Below are 26,840 nucleotides of genomic sequence, written 5' to 3'. Positions count from 1 at the left end.
TGAAGAAGTCAAATTGTCATTATTTGCAGATGACATGATACTCTATATAGAAGACCCCAAGAACTCCACCAAAAGTCTTCTAGACTTAATAACCAGATTCAGTCAAGTAGCTGGTTACAAGGTCAACACACAAAAATCAATAGCTTTCCTCTACACCAATGACAGACTCACTGAGAGAGAAATAGGGCAAATAATTCCTTTCACAATAGCATCCAAAAAACTGAAATACCTAGGAATCAACCTAATAAAAGAAATCAAAGACCTCTCCTCTGAAAATTATGGCACTCTGAAAAGAGAGATTGAAGATGATATCAAAAAACGGACAGATATCCCTTGTTCCTGGGTAGGAAGGATTAATACAGTGAAAATGGCCATACTTCCAAAACTGCTATATAAATTTAATGCAATTCCAATTGAGATCCCAGCAGCATACTTCATAGACCTTGAGAAAACAATCCAAAAATTCATTTGGAGCAAGAGAAGACCCAGAATAGGAAAAGCAATTCTCGGTAACAGAGACATGGTAGGGGGTATCACAATCCCCAACCTGCAACTCTACTACAAAGCTACTGTGATAAAAACAGCATGGTACTGGCAAAGAAACAGACTTGAGGACCAGTGGAACACATTAGAAGATGCAGAAACAATGCCAGACACACTCAGCTATCTCATCTTCAATAAAGGAGCCAAACACCCTCACTGGAGGAAAGATAGCCTCTTTAATAAATGGTGCTGGAAAAACTGGGTTTCAACTTGCCAAAGATTAAAACTAGACCTGTATCTCTCACCATGCACTAAACTAAAATCAAAATGGATTAAAGATCTAAATGTTAAAATAGAAACTCTGAACCAGTTGGAAGAGAGGTTAGGTAGAACCCTTGAAGACATCAGTGTAGGAAAAGATTTTATGAACAAAACCTCAGTTGCCTGTGAGCTAGCACAAACAATCAACAAGTGGGATCTCTTCTTATTAAAAGGCTTCTGCACAGCAAGCGAAACCACCAACAGTGTGAAGAGACAACCCACAATGTGGGAAAAAATCTTCATCTGCTCTTCCTTAGACAAAGGTCTACTATCTCAAATCTATAAAGAACTTAAAAAGATCAGACCTCCCAAATTTAAAGACCCAATCCAAAAATGGGCATCTGAAATGAACAGACATTTCTCAGACAAAGAAGTAGAAATAGCAAATAAATACATGAAACAATGTTCAACATCACTGGTCCTTCAAGAGATGCAAATGAAAACAACACTGAGATTCCACCTCATTCCAGAAAGAATGGCTGCTATCATGAAATCAACCAATAACAAATGCTGGTGGGGCTGTGGAGAAAGAGGAACCCTGCTCCACTGCTGGTGGGAGTGTAGACTGGTGCAACCACTGTGGAAATCAGTATGGAGATACCTCAAAGAACTAGGACTGGAAGTCCCATTTGACCCCGCTATTCCACTGCTGGGGATCTTCCCCAAAGAATTAAAAGAATCATACCACAGTGATATATGTGCACCCATGTTCATAGCAGCACAGTTTGTAATAGTTAAAACTTGGAAACAGCCCAAATGCCCATCAACTGGAGACTGGATAAAGGAAATGTGTTTTTTTTATAAAATGGAGTACTACTCAGCCATAAAAATTGAGAAATTAGAGCCACTTATAGCCAAGTGGATGCACATTGAGGTGATACTCTTAAGTGAAATAAATAGGACACACATGTGTAAATACCGAATAGTTTCTCTGGTGTGAGAAACTGAAAGTGTAAATAAGGACTAAATGTATAATAGGTCATGTGAAATAGGAAGAAAAGGGGCAAAGGGGAAGGAAGTGAGAGGGCTAGGGGAAAGGATAGAAGGGAATGGGATTAATATGAGAAAATGGAAAAATAGGAACAAAATCTTTGTAAGTAGGGAGGACTGGAGGGGTTGAAGGGAGGGATGGGCAAGGGTGAAAAATAAGAACCAAGAGAGACTATGTAAAGGTGCAAATTTCCAATGATGAATGTCATTACATTGTATCCCTAAAATGTACCAATGATTTGAATGAATAATCGATAATGTAAAATAGGAAGAAAAGGTCTGACGGGGTAGGGATAGTGGGAGGGGCAGGGGAAAGGGAAGAAGGAAAAGGAAAAATGCTGAGAAATGGAAAAAATGGAAATAAAGTCTTTGTAAATAGGGAAAGGTGGAGGGCATGAAGGGAGGGCTAGGAATGGGGAAAGAAATAATCACCAAGATGCATTATGTAAAGGTACAAGTTCCCAATGAGAAATGTAATTGTGTTGTATACCTACAATGTACCAATAAAAGAATTTAATACAAAAAAAAAAAAAGAACTGTGAGACCAGAAACACATTTCTGTTGTGTAAACCACTCAGGCTGTGATATTTTGTTAGTGGGGGTGAATGGGGGGAGCGAAAGACTGACCCAGAACAGATTTATGACCCTAGAAATCATTTTATGTAGAACAAAACTGAAAGCCAAATTACTATGCAGAGTTGTGAGCACTTGCTTCAGCACAAAGGTTAGAACTCAGGTCTCCTGACACTGAATCCTGAGCTCCCTCTTCTCACTCACCCTCATGACTGTCACCCCTGCTTGGCCATGATGGGGCAGGAATGACACTTCTCTCCACTCTGGCTCTCCACTCATTCTCCTACTGTGACCAGAATAATCTTTCTAAAATTCAAATATTTCCTTATACTCTCATAAATTCAACACCCATCCTCTGTCCTGAAGTTTAAATTGAAACTCCTCCAGTCTTCATTATTTTAGGACCCTAGTTGGGCTTTGTTCACCCCTTTATTCTGACCTCTCGGGCTGTCTGGCCTGGAACACTTCACCTGCTTCCTTACACTTGCTTCTCATTGACTATTACACCTCCTGTAAGGTTCACTCCTGCTAAAATTCACTCAAGATTAGCTCTCCTATCCTGAATTTCCCCCACTGACTCCCTGATGTATATCATAGCGGAGTCCAATAGGTGATAAGCTGGATAAAGGCAAAAAAACCCAGGCTTGTCTCATGCTTAATAAATAGAAATCGAGGGAGTTATGTATTATGTATGTTTTAGAAAGGTTACATTTGTACTGTGTCAAATTTCAGCAAACATTTGTTACTCGGACTAGTCCATTATATACATGTAGATGCTCAATGAATACCAGTTGAATGAACTAGGAAACAGGTAAACATAATATGTGCTCTCGGGAGCTGCCTAACACTTCAGCCATTTTACCCATCCTCAGTCAAAACACCGTCAGGCCACAAAACATAGTATGCTGAGGATCTCTGGGGTCATCTAGGAAATACATCTGCTGAAAGCAGTTCAGCAGTTGAATGTGCTGCTGGAAGGTGGGATCTGGTCAGAAGTGGTGGGTCACTGGGGGAGGGTATGTCTCCCTTTCCAGATCCTTCCTTTGACAAAATAAACTCCTCCTTTATGGTGCATTTCTGGTATTTTGTCCCAGTGATGAAAAAAGTGACTAAGACAATCATAGAGTTCACATGATGAGAGGGTGGGCACTGGGATTTGAATGTAGAAAATGTCACCCCAGGCTCCACTATGCTAACTGCTGTGCTACGCAGTGGAATAAACTTCCTGAATTCTCATCATTGGTCAGAAACAGTAGTTACGGGTCCTAGACTCTCACTTTCCCAATGCAGCTGTTAAGTCCTTACCCCACCTTCTGTAGGGGTGAAGCAGGCCCTCTGAGAAGGAAAGATTTTCTCTCTGCAGGTCTCATTTCCTACCAGTGGAATGTCACCAGTCGGAATAAGCAGGTGGCAAATTTAAGCAATTAGTGAAAATCAGGACTCACAGTCTTGAGAATAATTAATGTTGTCTTCTAATCTCTTTCCTCTGGGGAAAACTTTGCATATTGCTTAAAAGAAATGTCATCCGTGCCTCACTGTTTCCAGAACCTGACTGTGAGGAGCAGGATATTTCTTTCAGAGTTATGTAGAAGCATCATTTAAAGGGTCTTTCCCTCACCCACCAGCCTCATCCACACAATTACCAGTTGAAATGACACCAGATAGACCACTGTAATCATAGACATGCCAGAGTGGTCAGCTGTATGATTTCAAGGTGACAGGAAACTTCTTGTACTCCATCATCCTAGTGTTCCTCCACTGGCAGGAGCCACCTACAGGTCTGTGGTGGGGGACCAACAGAAGAATACACCCAGCACAACTATCTTGAGAGCATACAAAGAGCTTCAGAGAAATGGTGTTGTATGACATTCAGTGAAGGATGGGCAGAGGTTTTGGGACGAGAAACCAGCAAAAACAAAGGGAAAGAGGTGACAGTGCAGGGAACAAGCAACAAAGGGACAAATTGCTGCAGTGCTGGGGTTCTGTTTTGCTTTGTTGTGGGTACTAGGAATCAAACCCAGAGCCTTGAGTATGCTAGAAATATGCTGTACTGAACTGTAACCCCAGCTCCTGGTGTTGGGTTTTCTACAGAAAGGGTAGCAGAAAAAACTGAAAAGAGAACCTGAAACTATTTTGTGTTGAGCCACTAGACCAGGCAAAGAAATAGGTTTGATTTGGGATGAATTAGTTGAGGATCACAGAAAAATTTGAGGAGAGACTCGATAGAGTATCTTTATCTTAAATCTGAGGCATGATAAGTGTGATCCAAGTCCCTCATTGTACCATTAAGCAAATAGAGAAAACAGAGCCCTTGGCCAGGGCTCACCTAGACCTAGAGACCAGATCTCCTGAATAACAGGTCAGTGCTCTCCATGCCAATTACCTCCTCTTTGCCAGTCCTTTACTCATATCTGATCATATGGTATCTGTGTGCTATTAGCCATCATGGCTTTGTTTGTTCAATCAAACTCCCACCTGCCCTGGTCTAACACCATATAGATATTTTTTCTTTTTCTGCATCATGTCTCCGTAGTATATTATTATCTACATAATAATTGGCGAGCATTTTGCCAAAAATCTCACAGCTAGAAAAAGCTGAGATTAGAATTCTCCTTTGATTCTCTTTCTCCCCAACCAAATTCCTTCCACTATGACAAACACATGTCCCACTTTGATGCATGGTGATACCCAGAGTCCATTGAAAAACCCTGAAACCAAATGAAGTACACACAACTCAAGCTTTCTCACTAATGGAAGACCAGTCACCCTCATTCCTGGCCAGACTCACCATGGCAGAGTGCTGACCTGGCTGGCTCACATTTCCTCTGAACATCCCAGCACATATCACCCTGGTGATACAGCTCCATTCTGCTCAGAACAAGCAGCAAAATTCCTGTGATTTTGCCAGGTAAGGTTCAAGTGGAGACTTCAGGATATACAGAAGCCTCATCATTTGCACATTTTAACTTGAGGGTAATAACTATGTATGCTGCGCCAAACAAGAAAGTAAGATGGATGGAGGATGGGAAAGAGAGAGAGAAATAAGATTTCCTTCTGCCATTCTACTCAATGTTTCTATAAATGTAGGACTGAGGGGAAGGTAGAAAATTGACATCTTTTAAGTAGTCTCCATTCTGGCTTGCTTTTCATAGTGACAGCATATCACCACATGCAGTTAGTTTTAGCATTTAAAAATATCTTCTTCATACAATATAACCCTTTGATTCAAGCCAACTTCAACCAATGCTGAATAGAAAAAATGGAGTGGGCTGTTCTAGTGCTGGAAGAAACATTGGTTGTGTTTTCTATTTCTCCAATGTGATGCTTTCCTAAAGAATTTTTAAGACTAACACATTTGTTCTGAATTCTGCCTTTAAACCTAACTTTCAGTAGGATGTAAGTTCACTCTTTTTTCAAATTATTATGGAGAACACCCTCCTGCTTCTCCTTTCTCCACCTAATCTCTCACTTCTTGCTTTCAAAATCAAAAGCTACAGTATATGTAGCAGTAGAAAAGCAGTGGTTAATGAAATGGAGGGCCAACGATCAGGATGTATGTTTCCTAATGGGAAGGTGAAGTACCAATCTGGCACTATTCTTGTTTACACTACCAGCAATTTTGAGCACCTATTTATGAGCAAGACTTTGTGCTAGAAACTAGATGAAGAATTGTGACCTCCTGAAGAACTTGGTAAGTTTTATTATAAAAAGAAATACAACACACTCATTTCTCTATCTCATTTAATGTGTGCCACAGTTTACCTTTATCAGTTTCATCACTAAGCTTTTGGCATGCAATTAAACTCACTTGAATCTTAGGTACATTAAAATCCTTTGAAACCTTAATCTCCAATGTGATGGTATTTGGAGATGAGGCCTTTGGAAGGTAATTAGGATTAGATGAGGTCATGAGGGTGGGGTCCCATGATAAAAATAGTGTCTTTGTAAGAAGAGGAGATCATGTGAGAACACAGGGAGAAGGTGGCCATTTATAAGCCAAGAAGTCTATCACCAGGACTGGAATCTAGCAACACCTTGATCTTGGACCTCCCAGCCTTTAGAGCTGTGAGAAACAATTGTCTACTGTTTAAGTCATTCAGTCTAAGGTATTTTGTTATAGCTGCCCAAACTAAACAAGATGTAGTTGAACTGGTCTTCCAAATCTTATGTAGTGTTGAGTCTAGTGGAGATTGGATCTTAAATTATGAATGCTGGAAACATATATCTGAAGGATTACAAGCAGAATTTGAGGGTGGAAAATGGAATTCATTTTTGGACGCAATGACTATTTGGGAAAAACCATTTGGATGATTCCTAGAACTACCAGTTTCTCTTGAGAGAAGGTTAGGTATAGACTCATCACCAATCTTGCCACTGAAATCTCTTCTAATTTATAGCTCAGAACCTGTCCTAAACTCTCCAACTTCTTTTAGGCTGATGTAAGTGATCAGCTCAAGGTCATAAAGGAATTTGTGTCTACCTCCTATTCGTGTATCCTTGAGTAGGTTATCCTACTTTGAAAAGTTGAAGTAAATTATTACTTCATAGTCATTACAGAATCATGAGTTGCAGGTGGCTTGTATCTGTAGCTCCAGCATTCAGGAAGTTGAAGCAAGCAGATCATTTGAGCCTATGAGCTCAAGGCCAGTCTGGGAAGCAAGATCCCACCTTTAAAACAATTTTTTAAGACTTACAAAAATGATAGAGGGAAGGAATGAGATCCCTTCACCAGCTTCTCCCAGTGATGGCATATTGTTTATAGTATATAAACAAAACCAAGAAATTGATACTCCTGGCAGAATACAGTTTACTAAGCTATACATGGAGCCTTCATTTTAACATTCTGTTCAGCTGAAATACTTGATGCCCAGATAGTTTAGTTAGGGAAACTTACACCTTATTTTGAGCCTGACTGGAGGAAAAAGACTCCAAGGCCTGGTCATATCAGCAGAGAGCTATCACAAAGGCCACAGAGAAAGCACAAAGGACTCAAGAACTGGGGACAGTCACATTATACTGCAAGCCTACACAGAGCAGCACAGACAGGCATTTCTGTGATAACAGGAAGTCTCCACATCAGGGGGAATTCCAGGAAGGAATGCTGAGGTACTGGCAGCAAGCAACCAATAAGCTGCATCTGCACCTGATCCAGGGGCACAAAGGACATAACAGCTTGGCAGAGGATGAGTACAAATAAATCCTCCCTTGGGATTCTCTGATAAACCATAAAAAGGAAGTGCTGTGACAAAATAAACCACCTTATTGAAATTAGGATGCCTAAATTAAAATAGACATGTTGTCACTGAGATCCTCTAATCACCTCTCTCTACAATGTCAGAAATGAGTTTTTGGTTCACATACAAAATCTCAATTTGCTCTCCTTCTATCATCCCATGCATGAGATTAGAGGATTTCTCTTCTCTGGGATGAAAAGATGCATATTTGCTGATAGTTTGGTGCCTCCAACAAAATAGTTGGGTCTAATGTTCAACATCACTGGTCATTTGAGAGATGCAGATGAAAACAACACTGAGATTCCACCTCATCCCAGAAAGAATGGCCGCTATCAAGAAATCAACCAATAGCAAATGCTGGCAGGGATGTGGGGAGAAAGGAACCCTTCTCCATTGTTGGTGGGAGTGCACACTGGTGCAACCATTGTGGAAATCAGTATGGAGATACCTCAAAGAACTAGGACTAAAGGTCCCATTTGACCCAGCTATTCCCCTGTGGTGTGTATCGTCCCAAAAGAATTAAAAGAATCATACCACAGAGATATATGTTCATCCATGTTTATAGCGGCACAGTTTGTAATAGCTAAAGCTTGGAAAAGCCCAAGTGCCCATCAACTGGAAACTGGATAAAGAAGATGTGGGTTTTTTTATAAAGTGGAGTACTACTCAGCCATAAAGAATGAGAAACTAGAGACATTTATAGCTAAATGGATGCATATTGAGGCCATACTCTTAAGTGAAATAAATAGGACACACGTGTAAATACCGAATAGTTTCTCTAGTGTGAGAAACTGAAAGTGTAAATAAGGATTAAAATGAATAATTGATAATTTGAAATAGGAAGAAAAGGTCCAAAGGTGTAGGGGTGGTGGGAGGGGAAGGGGAAAGGAAAGAAGGGAAAGGAAAAATTATGAGAAAAGAAAAAAAAGTGGAAATGAAGCCTATGTAAATAGGGAAGGGTGGAGGGGGTGAAGGACACACAGGCAATGGGGAAAAAATAAGAACCAGGATACATCATGTACAGGTACAAGCACCCAATGATAAATGTAAACATATTATATACCTAAAATGTACCAATAAAAGAATTTAAGGAAAAAAATAGTTGGATCTATTACCCAATAATAGGGTACCCAGGCACTCTATTATTCTGGAGATGCTACTACTTCAGAAGCCCACATTCACAACCAGCTCTTCTAACATTTTAGTTCCTTAATTTCAAATGTGTACAGGTATTGAAGTCCTTTGATATTTGAGGAAAGCCTCTAAATTGTGAAAGGTAGAGCCTAAAACAACTGAAAAAGTCTTGTGACTTTCACAAGAAAGTCAAGGCTGGAAAAAGAAATATTCCCTTAAGCTTTGATCAACATCTCTGGGATAATACACTAAGATTGCCAATCCATGAAATAAAACAGGAAACTCAAAATTCCAAAAATAAGAGTGTTTGGAAATTTAAAATGTTACAGCAAATTTTAAAACTCTATAGGTGAACTGAAAAAACAAAGTGAAGAAACTCTCCAGAAAAAAAATAGTAAAAATGGAGAGGGAGAGGGAATAATGAGAGATGGAAAATAAGAAAGACAAGAAAAACAATTCAATTAGGTCCAAAATCATCTATGTCACTCGCTTACCTAGCAGTCCCCACCCTGTCACTTCCCACCTTAATAATGTAAAAGCCAAACCTTGCATGCATGGTGCCCTCCACTATCTGACAACAGGCACCTTGCTGGTCTCATTGGTGACTCTCCCCTCACTCACTTCACTCCAGCCCTACTTGAGATATCCAGCCTTGAAGCCCTTACCCTGACATTTCCTCTGCCTAGAATGCTTTTCTAATAGCCAGAAAGGTGAGGAAGAAGTAGTCCTTGCAAATGTGGCATTCTGTTCCCTGAGACCATCAGGGCTGCACATCCTAGGCTGATGCCTCAGCCACAAACACTGCACATAGTCACCTGGGTATCAATTCTCCTCCTGGGACCAGGGCTGCTGAATCCCTTACCTGAGAGTGCAGAAGAAAGCTGCCACCAAAAGTACAGACACACAACCCAAAATAAGCTTAAATTAAATTGGCAGTAACCAATGGCCCCTCTCTCCTGTTTTGCCATCTAGTTATTTTAAACTTTCACATATAGAGATCAATAGACTTAGAACTTCCCAAGTCAAAAAGCATCAGTGGTTTCTCTTCATCTACCAAAATAATTGTGTAAATTTCTCAGCCTAGCATCTGATGTCCTCTGTAAATTTCTCAGCCTAGCATCTGATGTCCTCTGTAACATACATTCAACCTACCTGCCTTGCCTTCTTTCTGACAGCACTTGGCTTATACTGCTCTAGTTCCTGCTTTCTCCCATACCTATTCGTCATCCTTAAATCATCTGTTGCTTCCACCTGAAATCTGTGCCCACATCTACCACAATTCTATATTCATTGTCAAGGCTCATCTCACCAGGTATGAGTCTGCCCTTGATCTCACCAATAAGATGCGACTTCTCGCTGAGGATTTATCTCAGTGGCGCTGCACCTGCCTCAAAAGCACAAGGTCCTGAGTTCGATCTCTGGTACCAAAAAAAATGTGACTTCTCTCTCTTTTGAATTTTATTTGAACATCCTTTGGGAATTTACCTGACTTCAGCTTATATTTTAGTTATGTATGTCATGTCAAAACCTCCCTATAGTCTGAGAGTTCTTCCAAAAATTACGGTACAGCATGGGTCCCTTTTACAATCTCAGAATGAAGCCACATACCACTCTGCCCTTGGCAGCCAACTGAAGATTCCCCGAATGAGGTTCTGGGCACTTGAAAGACAACCTCCAACCATGCCTTCCTTCTGGACTATTTGCAAGCATAAGCCATTCATTGTAAACTTAGTACATATGTAAAGATGTACACTAGACTAGACTATAGCAAACAGAAAAGTCAGACTATTTCCCTTAAATACCTTGGTTCTTGTATTCCTTTAGAATACTGAAAAACCTAACAACATTGGACATTCCCTCATAGCAACCATCAGAAATGGCAAATCCACCACTGACTTCTTTAAATGGGGCATGCTGCTACTATTTTCCACAGTCTGCCAGGGCTGCCTCTTTAACTTATGTCACCCATTGAGCCCTCTAGGCATTTAAATTTTTGAGCCCCAGTCCAAATCATTTTTGGCCTTTGCCATTTCAAAAGGAACTAGTATTTGATTTTGCTCAGAACAAAAACCCTACACTTATAACCTTGCAAGACATCTTTTCACAAACATACTCCTTGAACACTAACACTGAGAATCCTGCCTGATGTACTTCCTCTTTTTGAAAAGGTGTCTCCAAGCACCTTTAGAAATTGTAGACCAGTAGCACACAAAGGCAGAATGAAAGTCATTTCAATGAATATAAAAATAAAACAAATTTGTAACGTGAAAATGTCAAACCTTCATTAAAATACTAGAAATGTCATTGAATAAAAGAGTCTTGGAGATTCACATGGTTAAACTGCAACATGGAAGAACCATATGTGCAGATTTTTTAACACATAATCAAGAGAAAGAAACTGAACTGGGGACTGTAAGGAAAATGATTTTGCCATATGCACCCCAAAATGTAGTAAATAAACAATGAGCAGAGATATTTTTTTATTCTTTGCATACAACAGCAGGTCCCCAGAGCTGTGCTATGAGTCAACAGTGTGTATTGTATAGAGAAAAGGAACTCATTTTATTTAACATTAAGAACGGAATCCTGCACTGGTGTCTTCTCTAATAGAAATCACCTCCAGCGCTAATTTGGAATTTAGAGCAATAGCCTTTTATTAAACTATTTACAAATAGCATTTTATATGTCAGAATATATTGTCATAAATCAAACACAGGCTATTTCATTACCCTCCAATAGACTCAGTTAAAGAACCTCAATAGAGATTTTTAAATGCTCTTGCTTCCGATTATACCCATAATTCCTTGCAATGCAACTGAATTTTGATATTGAGTCCTTCATAAAGTTCTATCTTGACTAATTTAAATAACATTGCTATGAAATTTAAATGGAAACCAAATCATAGCAAAGGGGAAAATTAATAGGGATAGTCCTGGGACTTCAGATGCATCTTCAAGTGAAAATCGAAAATATATGGAAAGTCAATAAAGAAGTGAAACAGAAAAGCATGCATAGAAAGTGAAAATTCACCAACAGTGGCTTCCTGGCTGAGATAAGCAGAACAGAGTTGTGGAAAAATGTGTCTATAACAGAAGGGAGTAGCATAGAAGCATTTGAAGCCAAATGGGCATTTATAATTGGATTTTGCAGTTATCTTTCTGTATTTCTATCCAGGTGGTATAACTTAATGGATGAGTACAAGCCTTACAGTTGAATTTCCTGGTGCTAAGAGACAAAATACTCTTTGTCCCATTCCAATCCTTGACATTGGCACCATATATTGATATGTTGAAAGATCTAAATAGGCATGAAACTTGAGAACATGTACTCACCGTGTTAACATTGAACCAAGTCATAAAACAGAAAGTCAAACTTGTTGAGCAAGGAAATATAAAAGATCTTCCAAAAAAAGATAGATAGAAAGAAAATTCTAACTAAAGAACCACTTTAAACCATGACTAAACTGACCTAGAAATATTAGATCAGAAACATCAAAATGTTTTCCAAATGAATGTAGAACAATTGTTTAGTTAGATTTGCTCCCTGGAAGAGAAATGTAATGGAGAAAGAGAAAAATAATTACATACAAGTCAAATGACTGTGCTTTAATGACACAGTCCTGTTTTGTTGTTTCCACTTACCATGTTCCTAAGTGTTGTCCTCAGCCGCTACATGCTGGCTGTTGTTTGTAGCATTTGCTATAGATGTTCTTATTCATGGATATGTTTATCTTTTGCTCATTTCAGGTGGCAGTGGCTGGTAGGTGCTGCAAGAGCATCCATGATCGGAGGAAAGGGGTAGAGACCTGAAGGCCAAAGCACTTGTAATGGGCTTTATCTGGAGATGAAGATACCAGGCTAGCTTATCAGGCAGGGATCAGTGTTTTCTGATCTGAAAAGAGAAAACCAACCCAATATAAAATGTACTCATAGATCAACGATCAAGGCCAGCTGAATCTGAAGTCAGTTAAAAAGATAAGAACCAAAAGGAAAGCAAAACAAATGACAAAAATCAAAAGTTCCAGGCAATCTGTTGAGAATCAGGATACCTAGAGTAAATAGAGCTGACGCATAGTAGCAATTCAATAAATGAGTAAATTAATGACTATGAATTAAATGAATGAAAAGATTATGGAAGACTAAGTAGCAAAACAGGTATAAGGTAGTGTTGGGGGAAGTGGGGAAGAGAGACCTTCATAACAAAGGTTATCTCAGCCACTACCTAACAGCTCTAGGGGGTTTCCTGGAGATCAGAGAGGGTGATTGAGTGTGTCTAGCTAGAGAAATGCCAATATGTGTACCCACGTGCGTCTTGGTGGCTTCTAGAAGGAATAATGAGAGAAAGAATGAACTGTCCTTATGACCTAAAGCCCCTCTTAAACTAAGCAGCTTTTTTCTGGCTCCTTTTCTCCTTTCTTTTTTCAAGTGTCCTTTTATTCCAATGCCTCTAAGCAGACCTCAGTAACTCCACCACCAATGTTCCAGCTTCATTTCACAGGAACTGCTCTACACTTTGTTATTCTCCAGGGCTAAAATTCTCTGTGGTCTACCTTACTGCATTCCTGGCCTTGTTTGGGACAAAGCAGAGAGAGTAGGAAAAGACCAAAGAAGGGTAATACAAAAAAAAAAAAGAAAGAAAGAAGAGCAATACATTTTTAAAGATTGAAGTTGAGCTTTGTTGCAAGAAAATAACAGAAATGCTGTGTTAAAAGAAACAATGCTGTTCCTCTGTATCTTGTTTCTGTTGGTATTCTTTACCCAGGTTTTGGTAAAATAGGGATAGAGCATTGGTAGAACTCTAACATTTGTCCTTAGCACTGAGCTATTCATTTCCTCAACTGCTGAGATTACTGGCTGCTGATGGTTTGCTGAAAATTACAAGGCCATGCCCCGCCCAGAGAGTAGCCCACAGCTGATACTTGCTGATGCATGGATAATGGTCCAACACTTTTATCTGAATTCAGGGCATCTATGAAGGTCAATCTAGGTCCATGGAGTCCTAAGCACTGCATTTGAGTTTCCCCTTCTACCAATTTTAATTGAATCAGCCCTACAATTTACTGTCTCAGAGACTGTTTTCAGGAACCCAAATCTAAAACAAAGGACACACATGTCACATGACTTACGTTTAAGAGGAAAAATATACCAGCTGCTACTGTTTGAGAAAGTGTGCCCCAAAGCCCATGTTAAAAGCTTATTTGCACCAGAGATTTAGCTCAGTGTTGCTACGCCTGCCTGGCAAGCATGAGGCCCTGAGTTCAATCCCTGGTACCAAAAAAGCTTATTTGCCAGCTTGCACTGCCATTGGGAGGTGGTAGAACCTCAAAGAGATAGGGGCCTAATGGGAGAAAGTTAGGCTACGAAGGGCATGCCCTTGGAGAGGAGATTGGGACTTCAGCTCCTCTCTCTCTCTCTCTCTCTCTCTCTCTCTCTCTCTCTCTCTCTCTCTCTCTCATTTTCCTTCTTGGCTGCCATGGTCTGACCAGTTTCCTCTGCCAATACTCCTCACCATAATGTACTGCCTCACCACAGATCCAAAGACAGTAGGGTCAAATGACCATGAACTGAACCTCTGAAACCATGAATCAAAATAAACCTTCTTCCTCTAAGTTATTGTCTCAGTCATTGTGTCACAGTGACAAAAAGCTGATGGACACACCAGCCCCATATGCTTTGTCCACCAGCCACTGGTCAGCTAGAGGTGACATCAAGACATGGGTAGCCTCAAGAAATGCTTTTCAGCAGTGATCTGGCATTTGAAAAAATGGAGTTTTTCTTTTCCCCATAGAAAAGAAAAGATAGCAAAAGAAAGCAAGCTATCAAAACAAGGGCAAAGTTGCTACCCAGAAATATTTTATGATTTCTCAGATTGCCATGTAATTGGGATGTTTTCTCATTAAATATAGAATAACATATTCTTAATGAATCTGAACAATTTCAGCAACAGTATACCCTCAAAAACTCAGCATAAGTAGTTTATGTAAAGCAGCGGATAGCTGGGATTTAATGACTATCTTGGGGCTTAGTAAAACTGTGTGGTGTTATTTGGATGACTGTGTCCAGGAATAATTGTTTCATTCATATTGAATACCAGGAAGGCTTTAGGAATTAAATAATTTATATTGATTTAAGTTAAATAATCTAGCCAACCCACCTAATGAATCATGAACTGCATTCTGATTGGTGGAGAAGAGACATTAGCCCCCAGAGAATAGCTGTTTTCTCTACATAACCAACCAGGCATACTACAGATAAATTTGCAAGTTAGCCAATATAGTTGCAAAAGATGAACTGAGTATACAATATAAGTGCTGAATTCCCCCGAGTCTGAGCTGACCCATGCAGACTTGTAGTGAATACTAAAATATTATTACAGAAACAATTTAAAGTTAACCCTCAAATTTACAAAATTGATATAAGTTATGCTGCTTGAGAAATTAACCGTGCTGTTCATTATAAGACTTTTAATTACAGTTAGTGAAAAGTGTACTTTTAAGGCAATATACTTAACATAGAAATGCTGGATTGATTTTTGTCAGTTATTATCAAAATATTAAGCATCTATAAAGATATAGCATCTCTCTCTATTTATATATACATAAAGATATAGTCAAGAATAAGAGCCAGGAAATGAAATACATATATGTAAAATCACCTTTATTTTCTGTAGTCATTTTAAACAGGAAACACAAGAATGTCACATAAAAGCTAAAGAATAAAAGAACAAAATGCTAAGTATTTAATGTGTTTTCAATAAACACAAGTCAGCTCATGGACTACATCTGATCATCGCCATTACTTTATAAGTAGGAGTTTGAAACTTTTGATCTCTTCTTGAGGGTCATTTTCTCCTAGGAAAGTAGTCACAGCATCTCAAATGTCACTGGGTCTGGCTATGGTGTGCAGGGATGACCTCCCATTATCAGCAACCAAAACCCCAAAAAAGTGCTCTCCCTTCTATTTCATTCTGAAGGTTTTTTTCTGTAGATTTGAAATCATGATAAAACAACTGAACATCACTTTCATTAATCACTATGTTTAACAAAGGAATAGATAACTTGAACAAGGTTTTAAGATATAAACATTCTTGGCACCTTTTTAATCCTTAGTAGTAGATATCACTGGATTTTTCTAAACCTGATTTAGTTTTCCTAATTTTTTAGTATCAAAACATAAATTTCCCAATTTTTTAGTTTGCATACATTCTCACTGTCTAGACCTTAGGCCACCTTTTTCTGTTTGTTTTAATCATTGCTTTGCTTTTCCCTTTCTTTAACAGAAGCCTTTACCTACCTTTCCACCATTTATCCACAGAATAACTACAATCATCCTTCCAAATATCTGGCTCAAAGCCCCCACCATTTCATTTTTCAGCATATCTGCATCTGATTTCAGCACACATTTTCCTCATTTCATGGAGGGGATACACTTATTAGAAATTGAGTGCGACAGATACATTGCCACCAGGGAACAAAACTGAGGATAGCTCTGCAAATTACACTTAAGGAATTGAAAAAACATTTAACATCATTTACTCAGAAATGCATTCTAATAAATATTAGTGATATTACAAACAAGAGGACTAGGAAATGTTCTAATTACCAGTGTCATGTGGGTAGAGAATGAAAAAAGAAAATAAAATCCAGGAAGAGTTCGAATAGGTCTGTGTCTTTACTTTTCACTCATGTATTCTAGCCTCTTTCTAGAGTGACTTAGAAGTGATGAGCTTGCAATTCTGTAGTAGTGGTGGAGTTCAAAAGTGATATCTAGCCAGTCATGGTGGTGCACATCTGTAATCCCAGCACTCTGGGAGCCTGAGTGAGGAAAATCACAAGTTCAAGCTCAGCCTGGAAAATCTAATGATTTAGCAAGACCTTGTCTCAAAATACAAAGTGAAACAGGGCTAGGGATGTAGCTCAGTATGAAGACCCTTTGTTCAATCCCAATTCCAAGCCCCCAACAACAACAACACTATCTACATTCAAACAGAACCTTCACCACTCACTACTGTGACTTTGGGCAAATTTTTCCAAGCCTCTTCATTCAGATGTTTTCATGAAACCCAGCATAGCCTGACATCGTCATACATATTTATTGGTTTGCTCTATGGGCCCTCTCCTCCACTAAAATGTAAGCTCCTTGAGGGCAGAAATAATGTTCTTTCTGCTTGCAGGTCTATCCCAGATACCAGCAATGAACATAGTAAGCATTAAAACACTTGATGAATAAATGAAGTTAATAAACCTCCCTAAGCCTCAGTATCTTCATTTGTAAGAATAAGACAACCTACCTGGGATGGATGAGGTAAGAGTTAAGTGAGAGAGCTGTACAGAGAAAAGCATGGTGCCTGGATGTTACTCAGTGAATACAACACCTAAACCCCCCTGTTATGGCTCACATCTAAATGTACCCCCAAAGCTTCATGAGTTCATAGGTGGAGTTTTACAGAGGTGGCAGGATCTAGAGTGTGTGAATATGAATTATTGACATGAGAGACTGGATCTGTCCACTGATCTGATTAGTATGGTTCTGAGTGTGGTGGAATAGATTTACTGAAGACAGAAGCCCCACCCTGGGAGTGAGTGGCACTAACCAATAGGATTATAGCCTGGATGAAAAAAAAAAGGGAAAGGGAGGCTCACTGTTTTCTGTCTCCTGCTTGCCCTGCCATGGACTTTTCCCTTTGCTAAGCCCCTCTGCCAGCCCACCTGCCATGGAGCTAGCTGACCATGGACTGAAACTTCTACAAACTATGTGCTGAGATTACAGACACATGTTGCCACTCTGTGGTTTTGTGTTTGTTTTTAAGGTGTTATCCTTATTACCTAAAAGATGCTACCTTCACACCAATAAAATACATTTTATACAAAAACATTCTTGAGAATGTACAAACCACTAAATAATGGCATTTCATTAACATTAGCAAAATTAACCACATAGGGAAATTCCATTAAACAAAAGGCAGAGAGCTTCTACTAAAATAAAAGAATACACCCATTAACTGTAGAAGATATAATGCTCTTCTTTTGAACAAAATGTAAATATCTATTGAAATATATTTTCTCTTCCTGTATACTATTAGAATAACTTCCCATATTCCTTTTTATGCTATTATAGACACACTTTATTATCATTATCATTATCACTACTGATTATTATTTTGGGTTTTTATTGTTTGTTTGTTTGTTTGTTTGTGGCAGGGTCTCTAGGTAGTTCAGGCTGACCTTAACTCTCACTGTGTAGCCCAGCTGGTCTCAAACTCATGGTGATCCTCCTGCCTCAGCTTTTTGAGTTCTGAGATTATAAGTGTGCACACGACACCCAAATCACAGATATAATTAAATCTCATAAGATGATGTAAGTGGTGAAAGGTCCTCCACAACATTGTAGAACTACAATTTATTTAATAGTAGAGTGAAGAGACAACCTAGAGAATGGGTAAAGAGTTTTGCCAGCTACATCTCATTTAGGATACTTATTATTTAGGATATATAAAGAACTTTTAAAAATTAAATGACCTAAAATTAAAGACCCAGCCGAGAAATGGGCAAGAGAAATTAATAGATACTTCACAGAGGAAGAATTACAGATGGTTGACAAATATATGAAAAAATGTTCAACATCTCTGGCCATTAGTGAAATAAAAATTAAAACAGCAATGAGATTTCATTTTACTCTGGAAAGAATGGCAATCATTTTAAAAACCAAGCAAGAACAAATACTGATGTGGCTGTGATGAAAAAGGAACCTTCATTGTTGGTGGGAGTGTAAACTAATACAACTATTGTGGAAATCAGTATGGAGATTTCTCAAAGAACTGAAATTAGAAACTCCATATGGCCCAGCTATCCTTCTTCTAGATATCCTCCCCAAAGAGCTTAAGACATCCTACTACAGTGAGACATGCATACCAATGTTTATAGCAGCACAATTCATAATAGCAAATCCTATAAGCAGCCTGTGTACCCATCAACAGATGATTAGATAAAGAGAATATGGTATCTATATATAGTGGAATACTACTTGGCTATAAAGAATGACACATTTGAGACATTTGTAGAAAAATGGACGCACCTGGAAAATATAATGTTGAGTGAAATAAACCAGACACACAAGCTTAAATATCATATAGTATTTCTTATTTGAGTGAGGCATAGAGGATAGTAAAGGATGGATATAAAGAAACAAAGGGATGGGTCTCTTGCAATAGAGAAGTGATCCAAAGGAACAAGGGTGAGGTGGGGAGGAGGGGAAGGAAAAACAAGTAGAATAAAGATATGCCATGTACAGGAACTTAATAACCTCAATGAATGTAAACATTATATGCCATAATATGAGCTAAGAATATCAATAAGAATGAAAATAGGGGTAGGGAAACTAGAGGAGGAGGAAGGGGATTTAAAAAAAAAGAAACAAGCTGTAGTACGTACATGTACCCACTCCCCAAGATGATTGTCAACTGCATATACTGTAAACATGTAGTAATAAAAAATTTTTTCAAAGTTAAAAACCCTACAATTTATTTACTGCTTGCCACGGGCCTGGCCTGGTGTTCATACCTTTTACATAGAGTGGTTCTCTATTCTGGCTGTACATTACAATCATGTGGGAGGTATGCAGCCACAGGCTGAAAAACACTGATATCCATCATATCATCAGAGATAGGCACTATAATTACACTCATATTTCAGAAGAGGAATCTCAGATACCGAGAATCTAATCAACTTGCCAAAGTTAACATGTTAGGCAGCCAACTAACTGACAGTCTTTACTCGGAGAGACAGAATAGATACCATTATTTGTTTAATAGATATTGGTTTTTGCATCGTGACAATTAATAAATGAAGAAAGAGCCTAGATTGAATGCCCAATTGTTCAATTAAGTATTTATTTTTAATATATCAAAAGTTATCCCTCAGCCAAAAAAAAGATCTTTAAGCTGTTTTACAATTTCCATTTCTTCTTCCTCCAAATAGCGTAACAGTAAATATGTATTCTAATATTTTTCATTTAATATTTTTAACTGAAGTAAATTTTCCATAACATAAAATTCATTGTTTCAATCACTTCAAAGTCTAAAATTCAGTGGCTTTTAGTACATTTACAATGTTGCACAATCATGGACAGTTTTTAATTGAAATTACAGAACATTTTCATCACCCCAAAAGAAACTTTATATAGTACCCTCCACTTCTCCCTTTTTCTTAGGTCCTGGCAACTAATGATCTACATTTCTGTCTCCATGAATTTGCCTATTTGGAAAATTTCACATGAATGAATAAAATATGTTATTTTGTGACTGGCTTATTTCACTTCTCATAATGTCTTCAAGATTCATCCATCTTATATCAACACATGTCAGTATTTCACTTCTTTTTATGGCTAGTCTGCAGTTAAATGGCTATACCACATTTTGTTTATCCATTCACTGATTGATGGGCATTGGGACCATTTCCACTCTTTGGCTATTATGAAAAATACCACTATGAACATTGTTACACAACTTTTTATTTAAACAAAAATGATGTTTTAAATAACTTTTCTGGCCCATAATTTAATCAATACTCATTCCAACCAAGCCCAGTATTTAGTATTGAGTTATTTTATCAGGTCATTAAATTCTATTTTTAAACTTACCTGTAGTATTCTGACTTAAGCCATAGTGTGTTTAACAAAATAAAATGATATTTGACCCAAACAAATGTTTTCAAATGGCCCTATTTCCACTTAGAGAGAAGAGCTGCATTTAATTCAGGACTTTGATTATTAGTTCCTTTCACAAACTTCAGCTATCAATTTTGTAAGTCTTTGAACAGGTCACTTCCTGTTAACTCATTTAACCTTTGATCATTGACAACATTTCAAGATTCAGGACTAGGCTCAATGGTGGGATATAGTATAAACTACATACAGACAGGCACTCAATAGTCATTTATGTACATAGTTGACTAATTATCATGACAGTAGGTGTGTGACCCACGATCATGAGTCACTACCATATGATTATATTGCCCCACAAATATGCCTCCAACAACCTTAAAGCTTGAAAACCCACAATAAAAATTATGGTTTGGAATCTTTAAAAGTATTTTTGGTTCCAAGAGCATCTATTAAGACTAAGAAAAACTTGTATAGATTTTTGCTGTTAACAGATCTAATCTTGAGAACAGCTAAATAACAATGGTGTGATGAAAGAGGACTTTCAAATAGTGGTCTATGCAATCATATATGGGTATGTGTGATTCTTTAATTGATAAAATCATTGTGTATAAATCTTTTTGTGGGTCCTAGTCTACACTAAGGAGCATAATAATTCTCTGCATTTGCCTTCTGTTTCCACACATTCCATTAACTAAACATTCAAACTTTAGTAGTACTCTAGAAAATATTGCAAAACCAATTTAATTTAACTTAGCAAAAAAAAACACTAGTTTTTGAGAAATTTCTACCAAGTTAATAAGAATATTGTAATTTAATAAGCTAAATTAGACTATTTTCAAGAATAGGGATTTTTTATTACAACCTCAATTCTAAGCTTGCATTTTAACTGTAATTTCATTGGCTTTTTTCAAAGAAAATATATTTTCATAGACCCAAGTGGACCCAAATATTGTCCAAAGTTTGGCTATATCATTAAAAATCTTGAATTCGCTCTGAGACTTACATAGTGTATACCTATATCCTAAAGGATGGCAGGCTTCCTGATGGGCCTGCTTCATACCACACACAGCTCACACAGGTAAAGTAGAAATTGACAATTTCCATTCACCAGTAATGTTGTAAAGGTAGCTGTGGAGACTCAAAGCATGAGCTACATGCTTTGTATGATGAATTATGTATCCATGAATTTTCTCTGGAACTATAACTTCATTTGTACCAAAAGGAAAAAAATGCAACTTTTTGAGATTCCCTTTCATAGAAGTGCTTCTTTGATATGTGGTATGTGTGCTGTAGGTTAGTAAGTGCAGGGCTCCATGACCCATTCAGAATCAGAAGAGGCCAGATCCTGCCTCTACCCACCCCAGGGAGCCAGAGACTAGTTTGGAGACTGTCAACATGACCAAGACAATCTACCAGAGGATGTAAATTCTGACTATGAATGAAAATGATGTCTGAATTTACCTATCTCTCATTGTAATGATTATCCTGTCAGCAGCAAGTAAAATTGTAGGCCTCTGCATTTATATCTCAGGAGAGATTACTGAATCCAACAACAACAAGATTTCTTTGACTCAAGACTACCTGCAGCCACCTCAGAAATAATCATTGTGAGAAGGACAAGATTGTAATTATTGGTTTGATCAATCAAGACCTTCTCAGAAGTTGGCAAGAAGTTAGAAGGGAGTACAGTTCCCCCAGTTACAAGATGATTCTTAATGGTGAAGGTATAGAGTAACTGTTGAAGAAAATTCCCTGTGTCCACCAGGATAAACCTTTGGCTATCCAACATAAATAAAGATAGTCCTCCTACAAAATGTTAAGGTTCTTGTGCACAGCTTGAACACTGACATTCCTTCCCTCAGAAGAAAACAATCCATAGTCTAACCCAGTCACCACACTCAGTTTCCAGGTCTCACATCTCTAGATGATAGGCCACCTATTCTGGCAGTGCAGATGTGGCTCCAGTGTGTTTTGAATGGTAAGTTCTGCATCTTCGGCACATGAAATAAAAATCAGTGGAGAAGGAGGAGAATAATAGCAACAAGAACTCACACATGGGGGGATGCTGGAAAAACAATAATTGATCACTAGTTCATAGCACAATTTAACCTTGTAAGGAATCTCTGCTTGGGCTGGGAAGTAAGCACCTGGGTCATCTAAACTCGATTCCCGGACCTGCTAAAAGGGTCCCCAATTGGCCCTACTTCTCCTGGCCATATTGAAGATCGGTATAACAGAGAATATTTATTTCAGAATCAATCCCATTTTAGTATTTTTTTCAGTGTCTCATGCATGCTAGGCAAGTGCTCTACCACTAACCTACATCCACAGCCCAGTAGTTTATTTTCTATTAATTCCATATCTGGGGTCCAAGAAAGACCTAAAAGTGGTTACCAAATGCTGACTGACTGTCTTAAAAACCTTAGAAGGTGTCTATCTTTTCTTTCTTTCTTTCTTTCTCTCTTTTCTTTCTTTTCTTTCTTTCTTTTGATACTGGGGATTGAACTCAGGACCTCATGCTTGCCAAGCAAACGTTATGCCGCTGAGATCCACCAACATCTATCTTTTCATATCCAGTCAATTGTTAAGTATCTGTGCCAGAGTCATGGGTCCTACTTCAAGTCTGGGAACCTATGTCCTATGCCAGATGGTAATGGCATTAGCCACTATACAGCCATGAAAAAAACTAAAAGATACAGACAATGGAGATTAAAGGGTCAAGGGCCACACTTGACCATTTGATTATGCTCAGCTCTACTTATTGCTTTTCTTTCTTTACACTGATACACAGTAGCCTGAAGTACATGGAACATGGGTAGGATGGAATGCCAGACTGCAGAGAGAAAGGTGAGAAGTTGAGAGTATCCCCCTCTATTAGTCAGTCTGTGGGCATATCTTGGTCCTTACATTTTATTTTTCTGTGATATACAGGGAATATTCAGGGAATGTCTTCCATAGGAATGTGGTCAAATCAAGACTAGAGGACCAAGTGACTAATGAGAATGACTGTAGTTCAACAAACTCAAATATTTATGGCAAAATTATTCAAGAAATACTCCAGTCTTTGAAAAAAATTCATCTTTGTTCTCCTCAGGAACAAAATAAGTGTTCTTTACTTTCATTGTGTTTGTCTGAAGTCTCTAAAGGGACCTCTGGAAGCCAGACATGAATGCTAGACATGAATGTTAAACAATTAAACAGTTACAAATACCTGCTCGGTACGGGTAAGCAATGGGTCAGTGATCATCTGAGGTGCTGTGTATTCTAAATGTTAATATCACCTAGGAAGATTACTTTGTGTGGACCATAGAAAAGAGAAAAAATCACAGTTAGCCTTTTGGAGAAGAGAGAATAAGAGAAGATAGATCTTGTGTATCTGTAATTAATGGATTTTATAAATGGCTCAATCGGCTTTCTACCTGAGTCCAGGGCTCAGGGAACAAAGTGATAAATGGCCAAGAAGACAATTTTAGCCAAAGGTAACTCTGTAGTGCAATACAGAGTCCTATAATTACTTTTTTTAATCTGAAAAGCATTTAACATGTATGTGGCTTTAAGTACTATTTCTTAGTGGCTAAAAGAAGGAAAGCCTGGGCAATGAGCGTATCCATTTCTTTCTTATCATGAGAGTTCTAGGCATCCATTCCCCAGTGATGTAGTTCCTCTGCCATGAGTAAGACTGCAGAATTATTAAGCCACCCTCAGTCACAAATGTGATTTAGAAATGAGCCTATGGAGAGCTGTCTGTGTGTTTCACAGAGGGAGAGCAGTCCAGCACATACACACTTAGCCACCTCTCTTAGTTACTTTTGTTGCTGCTGAGATAAAACACATGACACCTACAAGTTAAAGGAGAAAACTTTTCTTTAGCTCACAGTTTGTAGAGGTTTCAGTCCATAATCCACTGGCTCCAAGGCAGGGTGGCATAGCAGAGGGCGTCACAGAGGAGAAACAGTTCATGTGCGGCAGGCAGAAGCCAGCAGCAGCAGCAGTTAGTCTGTTTTTCTATTTTATCCCATCCAGGCTACCAGCCATTTGGGCAGTGCCACCCAGAATTATGGTAATTCCAATCATTGGACTGATTTATTACCACACACCCTTAGCCCCAGTATCGCACACCCTAGACCCAGCCAGCTTCTAAAATCCCCCCATGAGCATATGAGGCTTTGGGGGGACATCTAGATACCAACCACAACACCAGCTTGGGAACAAGTATCACTTCCCCAACAAATAGATGTTTTCACTTTCTTATCTATTCAATTTTGAACACATTTTCCTTATATTTTTCACTTGGTTCTCACTTTTCATGAAAAACACACACATTCACACAGTTTAGAAACACACATTCCTGTGAGATAATTATGGTTGTTCTTTCCATATTTTCCATCCCCATTACCAAAATATGTTTACATTATTTCATCTTGATTTTTCCATCTCAGACATTTTTCTATACACTGTCCATTGTCTCACAGCACCTACCCTTCCCCACTCACTTGTTTTCCTATTTTGTCTTCAACCTTCCCATCAGTCTATAGAGCTGCACTATAGTTTTGGTTGGAGCAAACTAGAGAACTTCTGAGCCTTGATTTCTTTTCTTTGTGTTTCATATATATATATATATAAAACTTTTTAACCTCAAGGGAATTTTAACCTTAAGGTATTAACAACTCTGTGTGTGTGCGCACATGTGTGCTTACTCAGTTTTTTATGTGCTTAACACTAAATCAATCCCTAACTTTCCCCAGAAATCTAAATTCCTTACAGAATGTTACAACAGAGTCTATCAGTTTCATCTTCTTGGGAACATTTTCTTTGGCCTCTCCCGACCTGCTCCAGTGTCGGGTCCTTGTCCTCTATTCCTAGAACTTATTTTTCCCTAGAATGTCCTACCTTGTCAATCATGAATTTTCCCTTTGCCTCTCTCTTATGCTGGTCTTCTGTTGCCTGGATCTCATCTTCCCTATCTTAATTTACTCCCTCATTTTGTGGTTATAACTTCTCTAGTGACTTCTTAGAAAAATTGTTACATACAAAGAAAATTGAGGCCTTGCATATCCAAAAATATCTTTCCCACTTTCATCCTTGATCAGTGGCCTATCTGGATATATAATTTTGGTTTTAAAATCACTTCCCCTCAGAATTTTGAAGGTTATTCCTACTTTCTTCTAGGTTCCAGTGTGGCTACTTAGAAGTCTGATAGCAATTTGATTCTTAATCTTTTAAATACAGTTTTATAAATAGATTTTCTCTTTTCTCTTATCCTCACTGTTCTGAAATTTAGCAAATATATGTTTTCATTGTGGATCTTGTGTGGGAATTGAATATTACTTTGATCTGGAAAATTCAAATCTTTCCCATTTATTTTACTTTCTAGAATTTTGTTATGATCATTTGAAAAGATCTTCTAATTCTCTTATAATTGCTCTCTCTTATCTTTCTTATATTTTACAAAATACTACTGAGAGACTTAATTTTACTTCTCAACTTTCTGTTGAGTTTTTCTTTCTGTTGTTTGTTTGTTTGTCTGTTTGTTTGTTTTGAGACAAAAAACATTGAGGTATGTAGCAAGATCTTGCTACATACCCCAGGATGGCCTTGAACTCATGGCAATTCTCCTGCCTCAGCCCCTGAGTGCTGGGACTACAGGCCTGCACCACCATGCCTGGCCTGCTATTATTTCTTCTTCATTTTCAAGGACACTTTCTCATTCTCTAGCTTTTTCTTTTCTTTTTTTGACCATCCTACTCTCTTTGCATAGATACATTATCTTCTTTTATCTCTCTGAAGAGATTACGTATTTCTTCAGGTCTTCAAATCTATGCATGGTCTCTGTTTCCTAAAAGTTTGTTTTCTCTAGTAATTTTGGCCTATGTCTTTAACATTATAGGCAATCCTCAAATGTTTTTGCTCCTTCTCTGTCCTTTCATTATGAACAGAGCAGAGAAGAGCTATTTGGAGGTGCATTCCATGTGGGAGGGACTGTCTGTAGCAGGCCTGCTCGCATGTGGGCTGATCTGGCATTTCTTGGTGAAGCCCCTGTACCTGTCTCTTTTTTCTCCTGGTCCAATTGGATTCTCCAAAGAACAATATTCCAATGTATAAACGCTCTTGTTCTAGTTTGTAACCCCAAGTCTATGTGAAAGTGTCTAGGACAATGTCAGACACATATAAACAGACATACAATACGTGTGGCACCCAATCTTTTTCTTCCCTGCCTCAGTACAGTTTTGAAGATGGAATGGTTCCATCTGGTGCTAATGGGAACTAAAAAAGGAAACCAAGAGCTCCTCCAGATCCTTGCAGACCAAGAGCTCTTCTCCATAGAGTGGAAATGTTGAAGGAACTCTGTTCTCCTTTGAGGTTGAGTCCTGCAATATCAGAAATAGGACTCAAAGTTGTTCTAGTTTTGGCACATACTCTATAGCTGGAATAGCATTACATGTGT

General features: G+C 38.3%; 1 long non-coding RNA gene across 5 annotated transcripts in view; it reads right to left on the bottom strand.

Moving 5' to 3' along the window:
• The window catches only part of LOC110345479 (uncharacterized), a 442,224-nt gene that overhangs the window by 63,879 nt on the left and 351,505 nt on the right, over positions 1-26,840 (bottom strand). For all 5 annotated transcript variants that reach the window (XR_015442355.1, XR_015442357.1, XR_015442358.1 and 2 more), the window contains one exon: positions 12,377-12,626. This is a non-coding gene — a long non-coding RNA (uncharacterized LOC110345479). The remainder of the gene's footprint in view (positions 1-12,376; positions 12,627-26,840) is intronic.

Source organism: Heterocephalus glaber, unplaced genomic scaffold (genome assembly GCF_053883595.1).
Source record: "Heterocephalus glaber isolate CG9 unplaced genomic scaffold, H.glaber_assembly_v1.0 deba00001543, whole genome shotgun sequence".
Classification (NCBI taxonomy): domain Eukaryota; kingdom Metazoa; phylum Chordata; class Mammalia; order Rodentia; family Bathyergidae; genus Heterocephalus; species Heterocephalus glaber.
The sequence above is the reverse complement of the archived record's forward strand: the minus strand, read 5'-3'. Positions and strand labels throughout refer to the sequence as shown.